The sequence below is a fragment of the Falco naumanni genome, chromosome 3 (genome assembly GCF_017639655.2).
Source record: "Falco naumanni isolate bFalNau1 chromosome 3, bFalNau1.pat, whole genome shotgun sequence".
NCBI classification, from domain to species: Eukaryota; Metazoa; Chordata; class Aves; order Falconiformes; family Falconidae; genus Falco; species Falco naumanni.
The window spans coordinates 77,737,188-77,746,912 of record NC_054056.1 but is presented as its reverse complement, the minus strand read 5'-3'; the positions used below and the strand labels follow the sequence as shown (position 1 = coordinate 77,746,912).

The following is a 9,725-nucleotide window of genomic DNA, read 5'->3' as shown; positions in this document are numbered from 1 at the left end:
AGGCTGGGGAAAGGGCAGGAATTGTTCCCTTTATTCCTTTGCAAAGAAGGGCCACCAGTCAGATCTGTAATTCGGTCTCTGGCAAAAAAACCCACTGCTATCAGCACTGTCTGCTGAGCGCATGAGGAAAGGGGGTAAAGCCTCCGACCTCCGGGTGGATAGTATTGTTATCATTATTGTTCTTTTAGTTACTTAGTTGGTTTGCCTTACTTAGTGTATTAGAGCATCCCCCGCGCTTACTGGCTGTGGCCGCCGTTTGATAGACGGCAGGGCAGTATTAGGCCGCGGCAGATGGCAGCGGACTGAGCCTGGATAGGAGCGGGACCTGCTTCAGACCCAGCTGTCTCGGATGGGGGGCGGAGGCTGACTTGCCAGGGGGGATACGCTGGGGACCCTCCCGGGGCGCCGCTCCAGGGAGCGCCGTCGGGGCGGTGGCTGTGCACCGCGCACCGGCGGGGGCGCGGCCCGAGCCGCTTCCCTGCCGTCCCGCACCCCGGCCCTGGCCGCCGCTCGTTCCCCTGCGCTTCAGCCCCGTTGGGATGCTGGGCTTTTCTTCCGCCGGGGACGCTCCAGACGAGCGGCCACCCGATGCCGCAGGGACGAGCCTGCTCGGCCAGGGACGGGCGGTCCCGGCGGGCCGCGGCGAGAACTCAGTGCCGCCGCCAGCACCAGGGACAGCGCCGGCAGCGGCCGACGCCCGGCCCCGGCCCGGCCCCGCCGCTCCTTTGTTCCGCCGCCACCGCGGCCCCGCGGAACAAAGGCTTCCGCCGCCGACGGCGCGGGGACCCGGCCGCTCCCCTCCCCGCCCCCGCGCTCCCCGCTCACCCCGCCGCGGCGGCCCCGCCACCGCCGCCGCCTCCACCGCAGCCGCGTCTCCGGTGCCCCGGCCGCGCATGCACCTGCCCCCGCACACGCTGCGCTGCCGCCGCTGCCCTCCCCCGCGCGCAAGCTGCCCCGCGCATCCGCTCCGCTGCCGCCCCCCGCTCCGCGCTCGCGAGCTGCCGCCTTGCGCCTCGCCCTGCCGCCCGGCCCCGCGCACAAAGCCCGCACGCCGCTCCGCTGCCCTCCGGCACCGCTCTGCGCCGCTCTCCCGCGCCGTGCCCCAGCGCTGCCCCCCCGCGCCCCCCCGCGCAACCTCCGCACGCAGCTCTGCGGCATTGCCCCCTCCGTCCCCCGGTATCACCCCCGCCGCGCACCAAAGCTGCGCAGGGCTCCTCCGGCCCGCGGCACAGACGCTGCTCCGCTGCCCCCTGCGCGCCGCTCCGCTGCCCCGGGGCCCACATTCCTCGGCTTCCAGAGGAGCCCCGCAAGAGGAGGAGCCATTAGCGAGCGGGCACTCCTAGCTACCGGCTGGGCGATGCGCAAAGAACAATCCTCGCGATGATAATATTAGAAAACGTATTTATTTCCCATTAATCAACTTTACATGGTTTAGCCCAGGAAAGAGAGAGGTCGAGCCACCACTACCTTGACAAACCACCACGGCTACCGCAGCGCTCCAGCACTTCCCCCGGCCCCGTTACCTGCTGCTGACAGCTGCCCCGGCGGGCCCCGTCCCGTGGCAGCCGCATCTCCTTCCCGGGCCGAGCCGTTCAGTCCGCCGGTCCTATTTAGTCTCGATTTCCGTAGGTGAGTACAGGCTGTCGAGCTCTTTATTGGTTTGTCTCTCCCTTTTTAAAATTTATTTTTAACTGATTGCTATTATTTTTATTATTAACGTTATTGCGATGTTATGTTCTAGCGAAATCTTTCATGCTTGCTGCCTTGAGGATCCGCTCTTGGCATTCACCGCGTGCCTTAATTGTATGACATTAAATCAAGGTCCGCTGTGAACACGGAGAGTCAGAGCCTTGGAGCGCTCTCTCTCTCCCTCTCTCTCTGGAAGAAGAATAGCAACCGATCCCCGAAAAAAACCCCGGTAATTTCTCTCTGCCCTAGTCCTATCCTGGCCTGGGCTGCATGTAATTCACGTTCGAGTTTTCTTACTAGCCTGACTGTTGTTTGCAGTGCCCAGGAAGCTGTTAAATACGTATTTAATGGATTATAATAATAATAGAAATTAGGCGTGTGCCTATTACACATTTCCAGGCGAGTGCTTTAATTTCACCAGCGTCTTCGCGTGATTTTAAACGCAGGAGTTGGCTGTCCCCGACTCGACGTCTGTGATTTGGCATCCCTGGCTGGGAGGGACCATGTCTCTCCGGCTGCCTCGGTCCGCCTGGTCCTGCGGCTCCGCTGGAGCGCGGGCGGGGGGAGCCCGCACCCCCAGAGCATCCCCGCTCCTCTCGGCCGGGGGCGGGGAGACAGGGTCTTTCGGCGATGAAAAATGAAAGGGCAGCACGTGTCATCTTTCTTTGTAAAGCGGAAAAAAATTTACCTCACTCGCACCTGCCCCTTTCCCGGGAGGGTCTGGGCAGCCCATCTGGCCTGCCTACGCTGAACTGGGCGAGTGAGGAAATGAGGGGTAAAGTAATTACAATAATAACAAAAAAAAAAAAAAAAAAAAAAGAATCAGCCTAAGCTTTTTTTAATTATTATTACGCTTATTGCCATCTTTCCCCTCTCAGGACGGGGGCCATTCCTTTCCGGTGCTGGTGGCACGTCGGGGAGGAGCGGGGCGGCCGGGCACCGTGCACGGCCCTGCGGGCTCGACCCCGGCCGGACCCCAGGAACCGGGCGGGCTGACCTCGACTGCTGCCTTGGCGCCAGGGCCCGGGAGAGAGAGAGGAGGCGAGGCGGGATGCGCGACGACGGTCGGCGGCGGCGGCGGGCTGGGCTTTCCGGAGACTTTCCCTGTAGGCTTGCCGGGGCATGCGGGGGCAGGCTGGGCAGGCGGCTCCGGCCCCCCTCGGCACCGCAGCTCCTGCGTGCGGCCGCCTGGAAAACAGACAAAGCGAGAGCGTTAGGCAGGCAGGCGGGGAGGGAAGGAAAGGCAGACGGGGAGGGAAGGGCGCCGGGACCCCGCACGCCGCGCCGTTGCCAATGACAAAAGGGAGAGAGGGGGGAGTCAGAGCAGGGGAAGGGCGGGGAGGGAAGGGGAAGGGGAGGAAGAGAAGGAAGGGAAAGAAGGGAAGGGGGGCCACACGGACTGACGCGGAGCTGGGGCCGGCCAGACCCGAGCCTCTGGAGCTGCTCGCTCCGTGGCCGAGGAGAGACAAGGCGGTACGCCCATCACCGCAGCGCCGGGGCGAGCGGGCGCCTGGGTCTCTGCAGCGCGGTGGGAACCAGCTAACCGCGGGGAAGCGCAGAGAGCAACCTTCTTACCCGCCGCTGCAAAAATCCCCGGAGAGCAAAAACAGGGGAAAGCTTAAAATAAAATAAAATAAAATAAAATAAAAAAGAATGAAATGGAAGGGCGGGGGGACAGCAGTTCCTCCTTCTTTCTCGGCTTGAAGAGCGAAATCCATGGGGAGAAATCCAAGCATCCAAATAAAAACAATTATGAACCCACTCCAAATATTAAAAAAATCATAATAAAAAAGAAAATGGCCAAACCTGCCGAGGACTGGCAGCTCCTCCGCCCAGTCGGAGCCGCGGAGGGCAGGAGAGGAGGAGAGCCCCGCTAGCTGCTTTCGGGGGGTAGGAAGCGGTCCGGTCTCTCCCCCTCGCTTGCTGCTCCAGAATTAGGGATTAATGCCTCTCCAGCCAAACAAATAAGGCATCTGCCTTCAGTACAAGAGGATTACACGGGGTTGCTGACGTCACCAGCCAGGCAGATGTTGGCTCCCAAAGTCCTGATCATCTCCCGTGTCCTTGAAACCCGGCACAATCCCAGCCCCGCGCATCCCGGCCGGGTCCCTGCAAGGTCGAGGGGGACCTGCTCGGAGGGGACCCCGCCGAGTCGCTCTCTCCCAAAACGTCCTCTTGCATCGTCGGGACAGAAAGGTGTGAAAAGCCGAGCCCGGCAGAAAGTTCAACCCTCCTCCTTCCCTCCGGGTCCTCTCCCTCCCCCCCCCCCCCGCCTTCCTCCCACCTCCCCAACCTCAATGTCACATGAATCTGTACAGTCATAGCGAGGAAGAAGAGCCTGGTTCCGGGCTCATCCAGAGACCACCCTCCCCGCACAGCAGCCGACCCCCCCTCACTGCGGCACGGCTGCGCCCCCCGGTCCCGCACAGCCCCAGCCTCCGGCCCGTCCTACCGCGGGGCCCGGCACCGGGCCGGGAGGGCAGCGGAGCCGGGCCGGGCAGGGCCGGGCCGAGCCCCCGCGGGCTTTGTTCCCGCTGTTCCCGTCGCGGCGGGGAAGCGGCGGGCGGCTGGAGGCGGCTCGCTGGCCCTGCGGGGACAGCCCGCTCCCGCGGCCCCGGAGCTACGCCGTGCCCCTGCGGGCAGGCAGGCCCCTTCGGGCGGGCGGCGAGCCGGGCCGGGCGGGCGGAGAGCGCGGAGGTGGCTCAAGGCCTCCCCTCGCCTCGGGGGCCGGCGGGAGGCACGGAAGCAGAGGGTTTTTTTCCTGGCAAAAGGACTTCGAGGTTGCGTTTCTGCAGTTCTTACATGCTGGCAGAGCGGCTTGTCGTTCTGGGAGCTCAGCCCTGAGTTTGCTGATGGCTCTTCTGGAGCTGTGGGGTGGGTTGGAAGTGCCGCAAAGTGCATCTGAAAGGGGAGTCCAATTAGACGCGTGATCAAAATAAAAAATTTGCCTGAGAGCCATGTCTGTTGCCTTTGCTGTGGCATAAAGTCCATGACTCATCATCGCTAGTCCCTTTGCATCAAACAATGGTTTCAGTCATTTCAATACCGCAGAAAGGCAAACTGAATGATGTGACATAACGGAGCGGGATGAAGAAGGGATCGCCAGTACCTAGGCTCTTGTTGGGTTGATGTTGTTGTTGTTGTCCGAAGGAGCTGTTTTATAGATCTGTTCCGTATTATCCTTGTCTCTCAAAGTGGCATTTAATTTTTCCAATTGTGGAACCTGGTCACTGATAAAATCAGTTTAATTTACACCACTGTCATTCAGCCGATCCGAGCAGTAGATTTATTTTTGGCTCGGAGTTGAAGGGAAAAAAGCAATCGTATGCAGAATGGAGAGATCCTTTTACTTCTTTTGCGGGCAGTAAGAAGAGAAATCACTAGCGTGGCATTTTAATAGACTTTGCTCTCATGCAGGAGAATGATAAATGTAATTTCTCAAGTCTTTTGTCTGGAAACTTGAGCAGCCACACGAGAAGGAAAACAGGAAAGGCAGACCAGCTCAGTTGCCCAGCGTTTGGGGGGTGGGGGGGCAGGCAGCCCTATTCACCCCCTTTCCTCCCGGGGTGACCACGGGCCCGGGCCCGGCCCCGGCCACGCACCCAGTCCCTGTCCATGGTCCTGACCCGCCGGCGGTAGCGCGGCGCTGCTCTCCGCGCCCGGGCGGGCGGCACTGCGCGCCCCTCCGCGCCCGCGCTGCCAGCCGCCGCCGAGGGGCCAGGGAACCCACCGGTTGTCCCAGGGCACTTCTGAAAACGCCTGTGCTTTATTTTTATTATTAATAGCAATATTTTTAAATTCAGCACCATGGGAAGAGGTGGTGGTGGTGCATTTGCCTTTCTTGGGTTTTATTTGCTAGCTCGCTTGTTTCAAAGTGCTTTTAATCACTGGCGCCTGGGCAAGCCCACATTATAATGAAAAGTGTTTGATATCGGACAACGGTCTTTAAACCTCGGACTCTGATTTGTTTCCTTAAACGGATTAATGTGGAAATTCAGACATGGGTTTTGGTAACTGGTACTTGCTTACCGGCTGACCTGAAAAGAACTGACAACACTGCAAACTATTTCTTTCATTGCATGTTACAGGGGGATTAACTTGCACAGAATGGTTAAATATGCTCTAAAATCTCACGTTACATATATACGACCTCTTTCCGAGACTGAAGTTCTTCCTTGCTATGTGCCTGCATGCATATGCACATACTCTCTCAGAAACACACATACATGTATGCACACATAAAGTTTAAATAATTTAGTGGAAAAGTCAAACTGTCGCTCAACGGTTCACAAGTCTTTCCTCAGATGATCACTACCACCCCGCCACCACCACCACCACCACCACCCCCGCACTGGTTAACGTTGCTCCTTCTTATCATTTTAAAGCAAGGACAGGTCTCGGATTATTATTTCTTTGGTCCCCTCTACTCTCATAACCTGCTCCCCTCCGTTGAATAACGCGGGCTAAGAGCAGTTGAAACAGCTGCTCCGTTGCAAGAGGCTCTGAATGCAGCAGCTTTAGGAATTGTGCACTAGCCCTGCAAGGAGCAATGAGTGGGCTCTCTCAAATGTGAGGTACTGCCGGCTGGGGAAAAGGCAGAGCTGCAGCCATTCACACTTCGTGGGCTGGGAGACTTCTTTCAAAAGAGCCCTGAAGTATTTAGGATTTGGGGGGAAACCCTTGTACCGGAAGAAAATGGCCTAAACACAATAGGACTCGCCATTTTCTCCTTCCAAAGCACAAAGCAGCGCCGCGGCTTCAGCACCACACAAAGAAAGCCCGGACCCTCTGAATTCTCTTACATTTTCCCCCACGTTTTCAAAAGCCTTCCCCTCTAACCGATCCACTTTCCCAGGAGCGCTCACACAGAAATAAAGAAAGAAAGGAGGAAGGGGAGGGGGCGAAAAGCGGCTAGGCTAGGCGAGAGCGAGACCGTTCTGATTTAGTTTATTTAAATCAAATCCTGCCAGGGAAAAGTACCACTATTGGGGGGCAGATCTCAAAAAAACGAACCAGCTGTGGAAAGCTGCTTTGACCACCGCATTCCTTCAAGCTGGGCAGACTCACGTTGCACCACACAGACTCGAGCAGGACCACGCTGCCGGAGGATGTGTATGTACACACACAGGCGCGCACATCCCCGTGCCAGGAAAAATGCATTTGCAGCCCAGCTAAGCCCACAAATTAATATGGAAAACAGTCCTCTGCCCTCTGCAGCGCCGGCACCCGGCATTCCTCCGCGCCGCCCGCGCCCGCGGGAGCTCCGCACCCCCGGCTGCTGCCCTGCCTCCGCGACGCGCTCGGCTCGGCTCCGCCGCCCGCCGCTCTCCCTCCCCAGGCTTGTACCTTCTTATCTAAGTAACTCGGCAGAAGATTGATAAAGAGGGGATGATATTTAAAAAAAATAAAAGAAAGAGAGAACAACAAAGAAGCGAACTAAACCCGAACAAGCCCAACCTAAACCACAACAGCCTCTCCCTATCACTTTGAAAAGCAACAAGAAATTTTGTACTTACAGCCAGCGCTGAAGTGAGTAATCCTCATCCCAGCCTGGTTGGATGTATTTGTTTTGGGGTTTTTTCCTCTCTTTTGGGGTTTTTGTTTGTTTTTTCTTTTTTTTTTCTTTCTTTTTTTTTTTCCTGTTTGTTTTTAAGTACTCGTTTGTTCCCATCGTCCATGGCTCGGAGTGGATGCAAGCAAAAACGGCCCGTTAGCAGGAATAAAAATAGAAGTGCTTTCATTCTGTAAATGCAGCAACGAGACAAGATGCTGTGTTTCTCCTAATACTTTCTGCTTGGGAACCAGAAGCTCTCAGCTCAGGAAAGCAGGACTCTAAGTCTCCCCCCTCCTCTTCTCCCCCCCCCCCCCCCCCCCCCCCCCCGCACACGCGCGCGCACACACACACACACACACTCTTACTTTTCTTGCTTTTTTTTTTTTTTTTTTTTTTTTTTTCCCCCAAAAGAGGGCAGGTCGCTCCCTGAATCCCAATGAGTTAAGTCAGTCACTTTCCTTCGCATGCATCACAGCCTCCTTAGAGCTGCAGGCACAAAAGAGCATTTAGCTGCCTCCAATTTGTGTAGAAGGCCTGTCCTTAATTTTATTATTTTTTTTTTTTAGGGGGGGTGCGTGTGTATTGCTTTTTTTGAAAGTATATTTAAATCATGTATTTCACTCTATATAAAAATACCACGTCCCCAACTTTGACGACTGAACCACTAATTGTAACCTTTTAAATACATTCCTGAACTTGTACGTGTAGTTAGCTGGTCTGCAGGTGCTTCACAAGAAACTGATGCACAGAATTTCTGAACTGTGCAGACCTGCACCCTGCTTCCTGCAAAGGTCAGAGCTGTACAATCCACAATTACTTTCCAATGAAGTCTTATATCAACAAAATCTCCTTGAAAGGATTACAGGCCTTTCAAATAAAGCTTTAATCTTAAATATACATGGCAGCATATTCCATTTCAATCAAATATGAGGGATTGTTTAAAAAAAGTGACCGCACACACACCCACACCCGTCTGTTTTCATGCAGGGTTACTTTTTCCAGGCAGACAGAGAAAAGGATAAACACGGTCCTCCCCACTTCACATTTCGGCGGCTATGCTGATTCTTTCTTCTAGCCAGTAGGAACATCCATGTGCATGTGTGCATACATATATACATACATATATACTAATTTTATTTTGCTATTCATACATATAAAGAAAAATACGTACACATTTGTGTATGACAGAGTGTGGCTAGCCTGGCCATGGTAAAAGCTGAAACCTGCAGGGCTGGCAGAAGCCTGTCGTGAGGCAAACGATGCGCCAAAGCGACCCAGCGGTGGCCCTTGCCGGTGTGGAACTACGGCGAGAAGCACGGCAGGTCCGCGCCGGGGCCGGTGGGCACGGCCCGGCACAGGGCCACCCCCGCCGCCCTGCTCCGCGGCTCTGGCTTCGGGGGCCCTGGGGCACCCCGGGGGGCTGCAGGGGGCCAGGGCCACCCCGACATCTCGGTCATCTCAGGGAGTTCTTGGCACTTTCTTTGCATCCTTGTCATCTCCTAATTCCAGCGGCACTTGCTCAAATGGGTGATAATCCGACTCTAGAGGAGATTAAGGAACCAGAGATAGCTGCATTTAGGATTACCGAAAGGAAATGAAGGAATCTAATCCACTCCCACCCCTTACGTTACTGGGTTTCAATAAGACCTTATACCACCTTTTAGGATTTTAAACAAATGAAATCGCTTCGAGAAGGGGACAGAAAGAGACCAAGTGAAGGAGAGTGTGTTTACCCATTAAATTAATTGAATAGCAGAGGATAAGGTGAATTGCACAAGCGGCCAGGGCCGAGCTGCTTTCTTCTGCATCCCAATAACCGCGGTACTTGAGCGGGCCCAGGGCTCGCAGCTTCCTCAGCGCTCCTCTCAGGACCAGGGTAGGCTCAGGAAGGCCATGCTGGAGATCCACGTAGGAATTGCGAAATCAATCCAGTACTGATCTGAGCTGCAAACCACCCCTCCGCCCAATCTCACACCTCAAAAGCCCAAACCCCATAATATAATGTGAGCCTGTGTGTTGTTTCCAGTTAATGAGAACTATCAGCAAACCTTAGAAGATACTTAGCTTCAGAGGATTGTTTCTGCTCTATTCTGATTACATAAAGCCAAGAAAATAACTAGCGCTTACTACAGTGACATAAATAAAAGTCCTCTTGTTTTTTTCCTAGTTTCACTTTAAACCGAGGAAACAGCACATCCTTTCACTTCCAAAGATACAAGCAGTCTACAGAAAGAGGACTGAGCTAACCTAGTCCTGAGACCAGTTTATCCTTCTTTGGAAAGATTGTAACATAAGTAACACACAATTTAAAAAAAAACCCAACAAACACAACACAACCACAAACAAAAACCCACAAAAACCCCCAACCCCAACCCCCGTGAAATCTAAGGGTGTTTTCTTTTTTGTAACTTCAAATATAACCTTTCATTTTCCCAGACGATTCTTATATTTGAAGTGCTAGACTGCCGACAACAAGGCTCTC

The 9,725-nt window shown here is 55.1% G+C and overlaps 1 long non-coding RNA gene across 2 annotated transcripts; it reads right to left on the bottom strand.

Annotated features, from left to right (window-relative positions):
* Positions 1-1,384: 1,384 nt before the first annotated feature.
* Positions 1,385-9,427, bottom strand: LOC121085769. Of its 2 annotated transcripts, XR_005827184.1 has the most exons (5): positions 8,977-9,427; positions 8,415-8,784; positions 7,206-7,431; positions 3,496-7,043; positions 1,385-2,877 (listed from the first exon to the last, which is right to left on the bottom strand). It is a non-coding gene; the product is annotated as an uncharacterized LOC121085769 (long non-coding RNA). The 2 variants fall into 2 exon arrangements; XR_005827183.1 differs by lacking the exons at positions 8,415-8,784; positions 8,977-9,427 and having other exon boundaries at positions 7,206-7,528.
* Positions 9,428-9,725: the final 298 nt, after the last annotated feature.